Raw genomic sequence first — 14,707 nt, 5'->3', positions numbered from 1 at the left:
CCTTTGTAGCATATTTGTGCATATTATCTTCTTTGTACATATGCTCTCCCCTTTGGCAATGTAAACATGAAGGATAAAACATTATGCAATGCATGAATATGCAAATTTAATGGGCCTTCACATGTATACCATAAAGCATTTACAAAGGCTGGAAACATCAAAGGGCTCTGGAAAGAAGAAAGTGGAGCTCACAATCGCATAGAGGCTAAAAAGGAGACAATGACACAAGAACATAAAGCTTTACAAGCTAAAACCGAAGAATTAGTCAAAAACCTCTTGAGAATATAGTATTGAGTCATCTGTCCTGAAGTGGTAAAAGCTGGTGCATGTAAAACAGGTCTAGTACACTAAGGGCGAGTACCGTGTTGAGGAAAATGTGATCCGCCAAAGCGCTAAGACTCAAAACCTCTTACACGTAAACAAAAATCATACGAGTCATGTCAAAATCTATGCCGGACAACACCTCTAGGAAGAGACTAAAAAGCGATAGGGACTCGTGAGTGGAAGCGAAGAAAAGACTCATGTACACCAATAGAGGGGCTGTACATGTCCTTGGTGCTTCACTCCCACTCACATCGCTCATCTCTCCTACGGCAAAAGCAAAATCCAACCAAATGACCCTCTCTCTAGCAGTAGTTGCAGTGGTAGCGTTTCTCGGGAACTCGACTGCCGGTCACTCGGGGCTCTCTCATCTTAGACTGTGGAGCTCTCTTGGGTTGTGGTGCGGATTTCTTTTTTTGGTTGAGGAATGAGTTTCTTGATGGGTTGTACTATGGCATTGATTTTGGACTTCTCAGTTTCTAAGGTAGTATGTGTGGTGAACACAATCCTACTCTCCCCACTGTAAGTCACCCTCTCAAAATCTAACCCAAGAGCCAAACCCGTCTTATCAGCACACATCTTGGTCTTGGCCAAGATCAAATTCATTTTTCCTTTGCCCTCTGAGCACTTCTCCACCAGAGAAAGAAGGTACTCATTCTTAGTCAAAAGCTTTTGAACTTGCACTCTAACCCAGCTGAGTTTGTCCTGAAAGATGGTGCAGATGGAACAATTTGGCTGCACATCTTTAGAACTTCCAGCACTCTCTAATTTAGACTCTAGCTCCTTCGGGCGCTTGTCTCTCAGTTCAACATCCTTTGCAAGCAAAGAGCAATTCTTAGAAACACCTAAGAGAGTAGACCTAGACTCCTCCTGAAGGAGTTTCTTCTCGGTACACTCAAGCCGACTGTCTACTTGAGCATGCACATTACAAAGCTCGGCAAGTTCAGCTATGACAATCAAGCAACTCTCACACTCCTCAACATCGGACTTAGACCTAAGCAATGCAAGTTTAATAGAGATAGACTCATACTTAGGCCTAAGATCCTTCAACTCACGCACAACTTTCTTAAGTAACTTATCCTGGCTAATGAGAGCATCATTCAAGGTATTGACTTGGATGTAAAGCTAGTCGTAGAAAGGCAATACCTCGGAAGGATCCAGCTCAGGGTCACTGTGGTCGTTGTTTTCGCCCACCATGAAGAAGAGGACAATGAAGTCCTTGGCCTTCTTTTTATTCTTTGCTTGCGGTTCATCCTCCTTTGTGCCATGAACACCCTAGAAGTAGTCTTGGCCGCATTCTTGGCTATCTTGTCACACTTCTTCTTGAAGAAGGGCTTCGTGTTCTTCTTCTTGTGATTGTTGTAGTTATGGTCACCGTCTTTCCTCTTATTGAGCTTGAGCAATCCTCCTTGAAGTGGGTAGTCACCACACTCAAAGCAGGCACGAGAACCACCCCTCCTCCGATCTTGACAATTGTTGTAGAAGCGGGTGAACTTCTTCACGATCGGCGCAAGGTCCTCATCATCCAACGTGTTCACCTGCTCCTCTATGATAGAACCAAGGAAGACAAAGAAAATCCACTCGATGAAGTGTTAGCATAAGAAAAACCAACTGTAGACTGATTATCACCACCAGGTCCGGAAACCAATGCCATGTTCTGAGACAGGGGATTTTCGAGACCGATCCGAGCCGCCTTGGCTATCTCGATGGATTTAAGCTTTCTGAAGAGCTCATTAAAAGTCAACATGTCGTAACTTGGAGATTCTTCAATGCTCAAGATCTTCATTTGCCATATACTACGGTCAAGAGTATAGAGAAGCTTGATCGCTCTCTCGTGGTCAGAATAGGGCAAAACACCAGTTGATCAAATATTGCTAACAATCCTACCAAACTGAGCAAACATCGCATCCAAAGACTCTCCGGGGCCTTACACAAATATTTGGTATTCTTGTTTGTATGTGTTTTGACGTCTGGACTTAATCTGAGTAGTGCCTTCATGAATGACACTCAGAGTATTCCAGATCTTGCGGGCAATACAGAGGTGATAGACCATGTCAAACTCATTCCAACTAAGTCTAGTAAACAAAATATTTTTGGCCTTGTTGTTGGTTTCATACTATTCGATTTGAATCTGAGTTGTGCGAGCAACACGGATCTCGTAGTTGGAATCAACTACTTCCCATATTGCACTTCCTTGCTTAGAAGATACGACTCTATGCGTACCTTCTAGTATGAAAAATCATGACCATCAAATAGCGAAATTCTCCCACTTCTTTCCATGTCGTATACGGATCACAAAGCTAGTTAAGGTTAACAAGTGATTAAACCGGCTCTAATATCAATTGTAGGAACGAAATTGACGACTAGAGGGAGGTGAATAAGCACCTCAACAAATTTCTTGCGAAATCGATGGCCTTCTCCTATTTGGATCACCCAACATACCTCAAAACTCAAGCGGAAGTAAAAATCAAGAGAAGTTTTAACAAGACAATATCGAGGCAACACGACTTCACGAATGGTGTGTGAACTATAGATTATTTTTGAGATCAATCCATGTATCTTAGCACTCGAAAGATCACAACTAGCAAATGAACACCGAGGAACGAAACTCTCCAAATTGATTGTCTAGAGGCAAGTGAATTCAAGACCTCATCATGTAAGTGTGTGTATGTGAATTTTATACCTCTAGCAACAAGAAGAATGATCTCACAAGGTGCTGAAATTTCAGCCTAAAAATAAAAACGAAAATCAAAATTGGAAAAGAAAAACTTGCACACAAGACAAGGGAACAAAGAGAGGGAAACTGGAAGGAGAGGAATTCAGTCACATAAAACAAAATAAACTTCATTACTCAAAGAGGTCAGCCCTATTTTAGGCTCATTACAAAGATTTTTCTCTCAAAACTCTCACCTATTACAAAGATTTTCCTCTCAAAACTCTCACCTATTTTAGTCCATTTTCTTCTCTATTCATCGGACGACCATGGTATCTTTACGACTTAGCTTCGTGTCGACGCAAGCTTCATGTTGGTGCCATGTAATCCTCCAGTACTCCCATGGTTTTGAGGTCAAACCGCGAAACCCTAGTACGCTTCTCAAAGCGTGACTAGTCGTCACTTGCTGACGTGTGTCCTCTGTCTTGCGATCTTGACCACCGATAAGTCTCTTCTGCTCCCGATCCCTTATGCCGCCTTGTCACTTTTATTGGCATCCTCTTCGCTTGATTCTGTCAAACACGACATCTTCATCATACGTTTCATGCTTTCTTGATCTTCATGTGTACATCTAGGATCATCCTTGACTCCGTCTGACCCTTCTTGATCGTCTGACACTAAGCACCTGCTTAGCCCCGATCATCCGCCGTCGACCACCAATTTGTATCTGTCACCTTCACACCTTGAAACAAGCAAACACATTTCTCCACAGTCCAAAACATCTTCATGGTAGCACAACATCAAAAACTTCAACTCAGAGCACATCCTGTAGAAAACATGAACACCGGATATTCCGGTGTGTTCTGCTCCTGAACACCGGACTATCTAGTGAGTCTAACACTATTTGTTTTAAGAAAACTTTGCTCTCTACAAGAAAAGGTCCGATAAAAGCTTCCGATGATCTTATGTCCATCACCAGATAATCTGGTATGTGCTAATCCATCGAACCACCCTCTTGCAACCTCTCTGCAATAAAAGATCTGGTGCATTCTCTGGTGTTCATAATTACATTACCGAACTATCCAGCATACATAATCAAACTTGGCGCAAAAAATCTCCTCTCTATGCAAAAATATTTCGACACTCTTAATGTCCATTGCCGGACCATTTGGTGTTTGCTTTTATTTCAACTTCAACATTGAAAATGCTCCGGTGATACTCTTTGGTGTAGCTACCATACACACCGGACCTTTCGGTGCATTAATCTCTAATTTCGTCTGAAAAATGCTCACTGTAAGAAATAGTTCGGCGAGTATACAAAAGGCTATGTGCAGGGTTTAAAATTTCGTTACAAATTTCTAAAATTTTGGAGACAAACGAAATATCTAATTTAGGATTTTTATTTCAATGACACATGAGACCTATAGGTCATTAGACAAAAATAATTAAAATTTGATAAATTTCGGTTTTTTCACCGTGAAAAAAATTATAAAATAAAATTGAAATCCTTTGTCCTGCGGTATGGACCGAATGGGTTCATTTCTTCGATCCGACTGCTGGGAGAAATCAAACGGAGTTTCTTGCGCAGTCGCTGGCTGAACCGAAAACCGACCAGGCATATATACGTACATGCATGCATGCATGTATGTATGTCTGTCTGTCTGTCTTGTGCTTGCCGCTGCACGAGCTGATTGATTGGCCACTGAATGATCGCGTGTATGGGCATGGCATGAGTGCAGACTCTGTACTAGCTGGGCGTCGCGTGCTGGTGACGGACGTCGTGGGTCTGATCGGTGGCGTGCCGGCGGAGCTTGCGCTGCTCAGCCGGGACGGGAGCTGCGATCCGGAGCTGCAGCGAGCGGCGGAGATGCACCCGGAGCTGGTGGCAATTCCGGGCGTGCTGAACGCGTGGTTTGTGGGGGTGAACACGCAGCGGATTCACATCGATGACCCCACGGCGTGCGGCTTCGCGACGGCCAGTTCGGCGACGTGTTCGCGTGGGCGTGAACACGCAGCGGATCCACAACGACTTCATCGACGACCCCATGGCGTACGGGTTCGCGACGACCACGGAGGCATGCTGAGGGCAGGGGCGGTTCAACGGGATAGCCCTCTGCACCATGGTCTCCAGCCTCCGCAACGAACGCGAAGTCTACGTCTTCTGGGACGCCTTCCACCCCACCGAGCGCGCCAACCGGCTCTTCGTCCAGCAGTTCATGGCCGGGTCCATCGACTACATCACCCCCATGAACCTCGGCACCATCCTTGCCATTGATCACAAGAACCAGCGGCTGCGCACATGATCATCCATCGTGATGCCCGCCCAGGGGAGGCCGCTGTCCGGGTTGGTGTTCGACGGTGCCCGTGATCGACTTCCCGGCCATGTACCTCGAGGGGGCGCTCGCAGCCGTAGCCCGTGGACATCCTCCACTGCATCGAGTCCTGGGCGCCTGACGACGAGCGCCGCGGCTGGCTTGAGCGAGGGGATTATGATTCATAGCATCGTAGCTGTGCTTTGGTACTTCGGTCTGTCCATCTGTTGCGGGAAGAACCGTTCTTCCTTGGCGAGGCGCTTCAGGGAAACGTCCTCGCCGGGGGACACCAAGGCGGCGGAGCCCATCTCAAGTCGAGGCTTGCTTGCCGTCCGGCTACCTGGATACACGCGCGTCGTGACAACTAGATCACTCCTGCAACTCGAATTGTCTACTCGTGGAGACGATGCATTCACGCGTGTGCCGTCTGGACATACTCCCCAAGAAGCCTGTTTAAAATCAGTACGTGCTATCCTCAAGAGCCACAGAAAACAGCCCAATCTGGTGCCGTGCCGCCAGTCGGCCAGTGGGAGCCATTTACCGTCATGCCAAGCAGAAAAACACAGTAACATCTCAACAATTCTCAACAGCCAAAACCTCCAGTGTGTACGAACCTCAGTGCAACTGCAAGTCTGCAACGTCACTAGCTCACAAACTACATGCAATAGGGATAACAGCACTGATATATTACAGGCTTTGTCGTTAAGATTATTGGTGAACAATCCTCCACTAAAATACAGTCTGTAATTGGTGATCAGTGAATGTTATATTACTTCTGAATGTGCTAGTTGGTTTATATGACCCCCCTGATCTGGGGATTGCCGGAAGGGATCATGTTTCACCCACGTAAATGGGCTCAGTAGCGAACAAACTCTGAGTTGCCTTTCGATGGTTCAATTCTCAAAATTGATGGAGTCAATAAAAGTTGTTCTGCCCTTACGATATGATCAACTTTAGGTGCCGTAATTATGTTTATATAATTGCGCACATTTTCAACAAAAAAAAGGAGCCCTAAAACGATAAATTGCTCTCTCTCTCTCTCTCTCTCTCTCTCTCTCTCTCTCTCTCTCTCTCTCTCTCTCTCTCTCTCTCTCTCTCTCTCTCTCCAACGTTGATGAGATGCAACTTGAAAGTTAACAATAAGATCCACTTATGTACTACTTGGCTTATTTTTTAGATATACTAGTAGCAGCAATATTCTCCTAGGAGAATGAGAATTACTAACTTTGACCATTGGATCATATATAAATATGTATTGTTTGCCCAAGATGAATGGCCAGAACCCCAAATTTCGTTCAAAAGCGAGCCCCTGCATTGTCCATATTTATTCAGCAGATTATTGCAAAATTGCCTTTATCTACAACATCAAAATCAGATGTCGTGTCTGATGTAGGGTTTTCATTCTCCTACTATCCAGCAGATTTTATTTGACAATAAGTGGAATTGTTGCCCATAAATATCTCATTCCATGAACAATGCAGTACAGCAGTCAATCAGAGCGTCAGCTAAATGGTGATTGTGCTTGACCCCAATGTGTAATAAGCACTTGATTAGTTTCCTGTGCAACCATTCTATAAGAGATGCCATCGTCTTGTTGGCTTCACCAATGAAGAACACGAAAATTCTACTGGGCCTGCGGACGTATGGATTATCATGATCCTTCATTTGTATTGAGATTCGTGCTAAAGGTATAGGTAAAATAAATCATAGAGTATGTAAGAGAATCAATAAGTAGATGTGTATTATATGGGAGGAACGGACGACTGAGATAGACTATGTATGCGCAAGGCAAGCAGATTTACATTTTTCCCACCAATGAATGGTCTCTTCCATCCCATTCATTAACCTCATTCAGGATGGCATGAGTTGCTGCAGAAACTATAGTAGAGTTTGACCTTGAATAGGTTTCAGATTTCAAGTAACTACTTTTTCAGAAAACAAAATGCTTCCTTCTCTTGGCTTTCATCAGTATGATTAGTCAGCTGCTCGTGGGTTTCATTAAAACTTTCTTTTGAGTGGGTGTTTTATCACACTGATATTATGTCCACTGTTGACCTTAATCAACCGGTTTTCTTTTTATGACCACTGATTTTCATGTCAAGTAAAAAAAATACTTTCATAACTCATAACTCATAAATTTATTAGATTTTATAAATATATTGTAGTAGAAAATAGTGATAATATACACATTAGAGACCGTGTAATATCTAAAACATCAAGTATTTTTGACCGGAGGGAGTACTCGTTTCTCATGGATGATGCCTTTGCTTGCAAGGTGCAAGGCACAAACCATAAAACAACTACAATAGTTACCGAAAGATAGTTAAGTGAAAGCCAGACCTTTAAGTCTCTACTACTTAAAAAGTTTCTAATGAGTCCTGCGCCCATCCTAAATCCCATGAATCCCACACCACCCCTAAATCTCTCCTACTTATAAGAAAACAATATATTTCCTTTCACAGCAAGAAATTGCTAAACTATAACGAAATATCTATGATAATGTAGTAAATCGTCATTAGTTACCTACTATTCATAACGTTTTTTGACAACAAGTGTCATAAGGAGTAACCCGGGGATGGAGCCCCTCATTTAGTGATGCAAAATGCTAGAATTTTCATAAACTACAGAAACAAAATCGTCGTAAACAAGAGAGTTAAATCTTTGTGATGATCTGAGCTTGTTCGTGACGAAGAATAATCATCATGCATTTTTAATGCCACAAATAATATATGACATGGCGAGCATGTTGACTGTTTAGCCTACCTAGCAGGACAGAAGGGTCCCACATGTCAATGGCTCCCAACGGTTGGTGTTGTTGTGGGTCTAACATGCAAGAACATTATTATTATTTGTTTCACCATGGGATCCACATGTAAGCACTTTTTAATTTTTTAGTTGGGCCCACAAGGTTGTACTGTGAGACCCACTTAACATGTGGGCTCACACCTAAGCTAAAAATTAACCAAAAAAACATACTACCTATGCTAGCTAGATAGGTGGATTCAAACCTAAGACCTTACAATCACCATCCACGACACTTGCCACGGAGACAGTAGAGCACTTGAAGAATTTAACTTGCCCATATATTCAGAGTCTAATGCTTTGGACCGGCCGCTAGCTACAGTTGCCTTCAGGCTTTCTTGTGCTGAGCAGAGAGAGCCATGGCAACAAGGCCTTCGGGCTGAGATTATGCCATCTGCTCTTTTGGATTACTCAATGCCTTCGGGCCAAAAATCTGTGAAACACGGAAAACCTGAAGATTGGTTTATTCTTTTCTCTAGTTGACCAACTCTTGACCAGGCTGGTTCACCATATTTTAGATTAGTTCTCAAAGTTTCTCTTCCACCAAAAAAATCATACAAATACCTTAGAACCTTCCAAAGGCTTTTAGACCCTCCTACCAAACCATTGTAGTTGCATCTCATAAAATATATATTATAAAAACCAGGAAATAATATATTTTTAATTATGAAAATAATGAAATACCAAAAATTAATAAAATTAACAAATGGACTTATAAAATTTCAATAAAAATTAGGAACGTATGAATTCCAAGCTTCTAACTCATATTGTAGCGCATCCGATACAAATGGTAACCTTCCAGTACTACCTACTACGAAGCTCCCCTCTTGGTCTCGGATCACAACACCCAATCCACCTTCTACTTTAGTTGCATCAAAAGCATCATAAAATTTGAATGCGAGTTAAGAATTTAAGTATGGTGTAAAGCGTCTTAACTATAAAGTGACCATCTAATCCAACCATTGGATCAAATATAGGGAAAGGCTCTCGGTTAATATTATTTTAACTTGACTCGAACCTCCGGGTTGGTTCGGACTATCCGGGATATACTGGACACTTCGAGTGAGGTTCCGAACGAAGCTCTCGGCTACGCGATCACATAACTACCCGGAGTCTCCGGGTTTGTCTGGATAATCCGAGCGATACAGACTTGGTTTCTTCACGATTTTTCCACTCGGGTGTTTTGACGCATTTTACAAATCTGTGCTACACAAAAGTGTACATGCCCTAACCAATGGATCCTAAACCAAACTTGCACCCTAAACCCTAACCAATTTTGAACATAATTCATCGGACAAATTCTGCTTAACCCGGAGTATCCGGGTGAGTCTGGAGTATCCGGGTGAGCCAGAAAAGGTGTTCTTGAGTGGATTTTTGGTCGATTCGAGTTGCGATATTTTCAAATCCTAAAGGGAATATGTTAGGGATAGTCTAAGGATACTAGAACTTGTTCATAAACTACCAACATGACTCTAGAGCTCAGATTCGACCAAAACTCTATTTTTGCTCCAAAAAGCTCAAGAATGCCAAGAACTTCAAAAACTACTCGATTCTTCCATGAAAACAAAAATGAATTGGATAGATGAGTAGCTTATGAGATAGAGAATGCAATGGTACCACATGCATACCTTGAATCTTCCACTTGAGCTCTGATTTTGGAGGAAAAGAGAGAGTGCTTGAGTGGGAGAGGGAGAGAGGAAGGGGGCTGCTGCTGCAGCAGCTGGGGGAAATGTGGGGAGTGAGGAGAGGAGAGAGAGAGGGCAGGTGGGCTGCCCCTTTTTAGTGGAGGAGGTGTGGGGCCGGGTGGGTCCCACATGTTAAAGAGAAAGAGGTCCGTTTTAACTGCGAATATAATTCTTTTCCCTCCCAAATTTCTTTCTCTCATCCAATTGATTTCAAACGAAGTGTTCTAGTACGCCAAAATAATTTACCTCGAAATTAATTATGATGCTAATGATGCATGATTAAGCTTAATCATGTGATTATAAAATTTGGGACGTGACAAGCCCAGAGGCTAAACCTTGGGTTGTTGCATCGATGACCAACAACTTCGAGATGCCTTTTATCTTGACCTTAGTTTGGGCAAACCTCCAGAAGTACTTGAGGATGGTTTCGCCTTGCTGTTGCCTGACGGCGAACAGACTCCCAGAGGTCACTGGCTAACGAAAATGCCCTAAAAGTTGTTGCAGAAAGCGTCTCGGAGCTGGGCCCATGCGTAAATGGCCTCGGTTCCAGCACCTAGAACCATCGGAGGGCTACCCCTATAAAGTGAGGGGAATCACTTGCCTATTGTAGCCTTCCTATCTCCATTGGCCTCGATGTAAGGCGTACGAGCGAATAAACTCATCCTGGTCCGAATCACCCTTGGCTTGAGGTAGCTTGGGGGTCAGAATCCGTCTGGGAAGGACACGGCCTGTAAGCTTGCATGTAGGGGATAGTCAGATTCTAGGAGCGAAGCTTTGCGCCGACAGGCCCGAGGCTCAGCTACCTGCTATCTGGCCATGGCGATGCTTGGGGACGATGAGGGGAACAACTGATGCCCTTGTTGGCCCCTGGAACCCGGGCTGCCACAGCGTCGGTCGTCCTAGGAGCGGCCTCCAATTGGTCCTGAAGGGTCGCCATGTGTGCCTGCTAGCTGGCTGTGGCAGCAAGTACAGCTACGGATTCAGCTGCGGCCCCTTGGGGTACCACGATGTTCTCACCGTACTGCTGTAGAAGGGCCTCCGAACTAGTAGGGCCCCTAGTGTCAGCAGCAGTTAGGATTGTGGCCATGTCGGCGGTGGCCACGGGGCACTCGTTCCGCCCAAGATTGGACTCATTGTCTCCCCCAGTTGGGGCGCTAGCGTTGGCATAGTGTGCTTTTGGCCACGGCTGTCGTGCGGACTTTCGCACAGGCATCACCGTGGAGCCAACGGCTTGGGTCGCCGCTTTGATAGCATTTTTCTTTGGTGGCATTTTATCTCTCTGGGTGCTTCACAATTCTCACGGACGACGCCAACTGTTGGTTAAAGAAAATATCTTCCACAAACAAGATGCGACGAGAGCCAACCCACATGAGTGGCTTAAGCTTGGAGAGAAAATGGAGAGGTTGTGAATGCTCAGAGTGATAAAAAAAATCCGTTCTTTGGCATATTGGCATTGCTCTCCCAAGCCTCTTGGGGTACGGCTCCGAAGGCTCGCATCTCCGTAGCGGTACGAAATCCAGGGTCTTCGAAGTGGTTCTGATCCTGATAACCTTCGAACTTAGGCTGATAGAGCCGAGAGCATCAGGGTCCTTGATGGCGACCCCAGCACCGTTTACCCGTGGTCTGGTCCTGTGCAGTGCCTGATTGCTTTGCACTAATATATATAGTGGTGTTAGTTGTCTGGTTGTGGTGTGTCTCTTGAGCTTCCGAGCCAAGGCATCCATTGCATTTCTAGTTCAAGCTAGGCTGCCTTAAAAGTGCATTGTGCGATTTTGCGCCGATGCTCCTGGTCCAGAGGCATGGGTGGTGGTGGTTGCCTGTCCCCACATCATCATGCATGTGTTGAAAAAGGAAAAAGCATGCAAACTTTCTAGAGAACTCCACAAATGTTAATTGTGAGATTTTTATGTTGGGAATGTTCTTGTAAAATGATAATCCTTCTAGCACCTACATATACTAGTTTGATTAGTGCGCCTATGCCGCGCCTATTTTTTATTTTTTGTATGGAGCACGATACAAGAAGACTAAAAAAATTAGGTTCATAATTTTTGTATATTTCAATATTTATTTATGAAATTATTAATGTTAAACACATTTAATTAATTATAGAGAAAACGATAGTACTTTTATGCATGCATATAGTTTTAACATGCAGGTGAAAGTAATACTAACCTAAAAAAATTGTTTCATATTTTTTTGAGTTTTAGATATTTTTCTTTGCATTTTAGATTTTTTCAGCTAATTTATTAATATAACTAATATTCATTTCAACATTTTCTAGAATTTCCCGGAAAAAAAAATTACATATGTATATACATATATATACATATATACCTAAGCCCACTGTTACAGTAGCAACAGTAGCAGAGGTCCTGAGAACTTGAGAATTTTTCCACCGTTAGTATATTGATATTGATATTGATAAGTAAACGCCAGATGCATAACCGGGCAGTAGGTATACAATTAACTTTACACCGAATTGGTAATTCAGCTTAGACACCCCCCATGGATGACGTATTATGTATTACGTATATTTGCTCCCATTTGCAGTAGCACAGCAGGAGATAGACCAGCTAGTACGATCGAGCAAGTAGAGTAGGAGTATATTCTTGCGAGGCTAGCGTGCGGAGCTACTGCATGCGCCGATGGAAGCATGGCCATGTCTGTTGTGGTCACAGGACCGGTTCCTGCTCCGGCCGGCTGATACGCCGGATCACTGCATGCAAGCAAGCAGCATCAGCAGCAGGGAAAGGAGCTGAGCCGGTAGCAATCGAGCCAGCGAGCGAGGGGCGGCAACGCCTGGTCAGGGGAGACATGCATGTGACCTCCGCAGTCTGAACCCCCAAAAAGGCGAGTCGAGAGACGTACGCGGCCGGCGAGAACGGCTCGCCCGGCGCGCGGCAGCGGCAGCGGCAGCATCGGCACATTGCTTCTCTGCTGCTGCCCCCCCCCCCACCCCACCCCCACACACACGCACCACCACCACCACCACTTCCATCGCATTCAATAACCAGAAGCCCCTGCCTGCAGGGTGATGTCAAATTATATCCATTACCTGTTTACTCGTGGATAAATACAAGAATAGAGTAGAATATAGGTAGCATTTAGTACCTATAGCAACATTCATGTTGCCTTCTACATCAGGATCACATGCATGCCTGATCACGATCAGTACGTGTGCGATTAGTTCGTGTTCGACCATGAACACATCTGACCACAATCAGTACGTGTGCGATTAGCTCGTGCCCGATCACAACCAGCTTACGACCAACCACTCGACCACGTGAGTGACCAGTAGTGCATGCTCGACCACATAATCTCTCGACCACATAGGTGTTCGACCATACAGATGCTCGAGCACGCGACCACCGAGTACGTGCTTGTGTAGTTACACACGAGTCGCGACCTACTTGACCTGATACAAAGACAAAACGAATACGCGTAACTCGAACTTGATGAAAACGTATTCCTGCAATCTTGTCATGAACAAGCAAGACTCAGGAGCAGATCAAAACTTCTCTAGAGGAAGATTTAGACTCTATTAACTCGCTACACCCCAGGGGTTACAATTCAATATTTAAAGTGACTGCTAACCAAACTCTAAACTGAATCAATTCTGACTTGAACTCTAACTGTAAGTACTCCTACACACATACGACATTCGACCCGTATACGAGAAGTTTAGAGTGACCGCTAACCGAATCCAAAACTGAATCAATTCCGACTCGAACTCTGACTATACGTACTCCTACACACATGCGACATTCGACCCATATACGAACTAAAGTTTCTAACTTGAACACGGCTCCTTGCTTCCGCTCCGCGTAAAATGAGTCCCCGGGGCCTACCCTAGGATTAGCCCAACATACTCCCCCTAATCCTGACATGGGCCGAGATCACGAATTCCCAGTAGATGTCGCATAACCATCAGCTTTACCACTGGCAATGCCTTCGTTAGAGTATCGGCTTGTTGCTCCTCTGTGCAGATGAACTCCACTTCAATCTGGCCTCCTTCAACACACTCACGAATGAAATGAAACTTAGTGTCAATGTGTTTGCTGCGGTCGTGAAACATTGGATTCTTCATCAAAGAAATTGTCGATTTGTTGTCAACCAACAATTTCACTGCTTTGGACTCTTCTCCTGTTAGCTCCTCCAACAGACTTCTAAGCCACAAAGCTTGGCATGCCGTCACCGTTGCTGCCATAAATTCAGCCTCGCACGAAGACAAAGCCACTATTTTCTACTTCTGCGAGTTCCATGGCACCAAGCTATCATTAATATAGAAAGCAATACCTCTGGTACTCTTCCTGTCATCTATGTCACCGGCCAGATCACTATCAGTATACCCGCTGATTTCTTCTTCTCTTTATCCTCTCGAATACACAAGCTCATAATGAACGGTGCCCTTCAAATACCAAAGGATCTGCTTCAATGCCTTGTGATGCATCACCATGGGCTTCTCCATGAATCTGCTTGCCACCCCGACAGCAAATGAAATGTCAGGTCTTGTATGGAGTAAATACCTTAGACAAACAATGATGCAACAATATTCAGTTGCATCCACCCACTGCCCATCTGGATCCTTATGCAGCTGAGTCTTCTATCCCATGGGAAATTTTGTGGGATTGCAATCCAACATACCGAATTGACCAAAGACCTTCTTCACATATGCTATTCGCTTGATTGTAATTCTCTCATCTTCTTGCATTACCTCAATCACAAGATAGTAATTGAGCAATCCGAGATCGGTCATCCCAAACTCACTCATCATCTGTTGCTTGAATCACATGATCTCCTCTGGACTTTCTCCTGTCACAATGAGATCATCAACATATACTCCAACTATCACACCCTCAAGACCTGATCCTCTTGTGTATACGGCCTGCTCTTGTGAACATCTGCTGAAACCAATCTGTTTAAAGCTCCTGTCA

At 44.3% G+C, this 14,707-nt stretch overlaps 1 pseudogene; it reads left to right on the top strand.

Moving 5' to 3' along the window:
- Nucleotides 1-4,703: 4,703 nt before the first annotated feature.
- On the top strand, nucleotides 4,704-5,277 carry LOC133890388 (GDSL esterase/lipase At5g33370-like; annotated as a pseudogene).
- Nucleotides 5,278-14,707: the final 9,430 nt, after the last annotated feature.

Source organism: Phragmites australis, chromosome 14 (assembly GCF_958298935.1).
Source record: "Phragmites australis chromosome 14, lpPhrAust1.1, whole genome shotgun sequence".
Lineage (NCBI taxonomy): Eukaryota > Viridiplantae > Streptophyta > Magnoliopsida > Poales > Poaceae > Phragmites > Phragmites australis.
The sequence above is the reverse complement of the archived record's forward strand: the minus strand, read 5'-3'. Positions and strand labels throughout refer to the sequence as shown.